The 2305-nt window shown below is 41.4% G+C and overlaps 1 long non-coding RNA gene across 1 annotated transcript; it reads left to right on the forward strand.

The window, feature by feature from the left end:
- LOC119344274 lies at window positions 1-2225 on the forward strand. Its single transcript, XR_005166556.1, has 3 exons — window positions 1-29; window positions 903-954; window positions 2106-2225. It is a non-coding gene; the product is annotated as an uncharacterized LOC119344274 (long non-coding RNA).
- Window positions 2226-2305: the final 80 nt, after the last annotated feature.

Here is a 2305-nt window from a genome sequence, read left to right on the forward strand (position 1 = left end):
GCGTCCGCGTCGGCTCCGAGGATGTCCCGGTACCCCCCCCTCCCCCTCCCCCAATCCCTCTTCCTTCCGATGAGTTCATAGCTGATGGCGGCCACGTTCTCTGTGCTCACGAACACCCAGTTTTGACAGGGGAGCAGCACATGGATGTCGATTTTTTGGCACCTCTGCTCTCATAAAACTAGTATGGATAGGTTCGTGAGGCACACCTTTGCTCGTTTTCAGCATGAGGAGGAAGAAGATGATTTAATTTCTTCAGAAGGACTAATCCTGTGAGGATGCTGTACAAGAAAATAGAAGCAATATGGATCTCAAAACTGAAGAAAAGCAGGCCACCTTAGTGGCTCTGTGCTCAGAAAAGAGGATTGCTTACTGTTTCACAAAAATAGGATTTTTCTAAGCCATCCTCTGTCTATTAGGCCTTTTTCTAAGCCAGTCAAAATTACCAGGATAAAATCAGGGATTAAATGAGGGTTGGTTTGAACTCGACAAATATATTTTATCAGTTAACCATGTTATGTAGCTACTGCATTGTCTTGCCGATAATCGTCTTCACACATGAGATATCAATTTGTATGTGTGATTTCATTTGAATCTCGTAAGCCATAAAATTATATTTGGCATCATCTGGTAGCCGGAACAATGTTTAGTGTTTACTCACTCAATGTGGGCTGGGTCCTATCTTGCTTTTGTTTACTATACTCCTACTTGTTTATGTTAGCAATTAGAAAACCTAAGATTTAGGGCCCAATTCCAGGCCCCATGACTAATTTGTTAATGCATTAACCAAATGTGAAATGTGGCAGCATCAGCATGAATATCGGGGGCCATCCTCCTTGGGATTTTGTCACTCTGTTTTTCTTGCTGGTCAAAGTGCAAGTACTGACAGGGGTTTTTGTTCTCAGATTTGGCCACCGGAGAGGATTGGTTCGATTGGTTCAAAGGAGTAGGACACGGGTAAATTGAATTCTTTTGCCATTAATTTACCTTTTGCCAATTTTCCCACGACCATCCAAGTTAGAGTATAAGCGACAGTTCATACGATGCAGCCAGGCCCTGCATTGGTTGGTGCATCTTGATGTCTACCATTTGATACTTCACAATTTTGGTCCTTGCCCCCCCCCCCCCCGGAAGCCAACCCCGTTCAGCGAATCTATGGCATGATTCAATTGCTGTGTCTCATGTCGTAACTCATCCGCCTCAGTCTCGTCTTTCGTTGACGCCGGAGCACAACGAAGTAGTGTTCGGGGGCGCATCTCTGCGGAAATCCTTACAAGTATCCGAACCGGCTGTGGAGATTGGAAAAGGAAATCCCTAGATGCATCTCTGAAACAATGACATTTTTTCAGTCAATGAACTGAGACTAGCAGTTCATTTTTATTCTGTAGGGGGGATCTTTCTTGGATGAAATTCTGAACACTATTCAAAGAAATAAGCAGCTGGCATTTGTTCAAGAATATACTAAGTCTGTGAACATTGTTTGTTTCTCTGTAGCAACTTATTCTATAAATACTGAACACTATGCAAGGAAATCAGCAGCCGCCATTGTTCAAGAATGTACTAATTCTCTGAACATTGTTTTGTTTTTCTTTAGCAAGTTATTTCTATAAATACTGAACATTGCAAGGAAATCAGCAACTTTCATTGTTAAGAGAATGAGCTAATTCTCTGGAAAACGTGTCGTTTTTCTGTAGCAAATTGTTGTATGAATTCTGAACATCTGTGCAAAGAAACTGAGCTCTGAACATTATTCAAACAACAGAGATAGAGCACAATCTGTATATACATGAGCATTAAGCTAGAAGAATTCCTAATGTTACTGTATTCCTTGTGTTTTTGGTTTTTTTCTCTTCCATGCTGCAACACAGAGTCCATAAGTTTCATTATTATTGATTTTTGGTCAGTTACAAAGTCCAAACTATTTATCAGATAAAGACAACTCATTTTTAGAAGTTCATAGTATTGTCGCTGTTTAAGGTCTAGTGTTTCCCTCCTTGCTTTTGCATCAGGACGCTTCACCCATGTTTTGACTATTTAAGTTGGTGTACAACTGTACATGGTATGTAAATATAATAGTCTGTTCTAACCTCTTCTCTGCTTTTTTCCAGAGCGTGGGCTCCGAACATTCAGCAAAATAGGGACATTGTGAATTTACTAGATTGCGACAAGTCTACACAGGGAATAGGCCGAGCTTGCAATGAGCAGCTTGCAGAGCTACTATGGCCTGAGTTCTCAAAGAGGAGATGGCATGGATTTAAGTACATTAATGTCTTTGTACGACGGACGCCGAGACGAGCACGTGACACCA

This window comes from Triticum dicoccoides, unplaced genomic scaffold (genome assembly GCF_002162155.2).
Source record: "Triticum dicoccoides isolate Atlit2015 ecotype Zavitan unplaced genomic scaffold, WEW_v2.0 scaffold161702, whole genome shotgun sequence".
Classification (NCBI taxonomy): Eukaryota; Viridiplantae; Streptophyta; class Magnoliopsida; order Poales; family Poaceae; genus Triticum; species Triticum dicoccoides.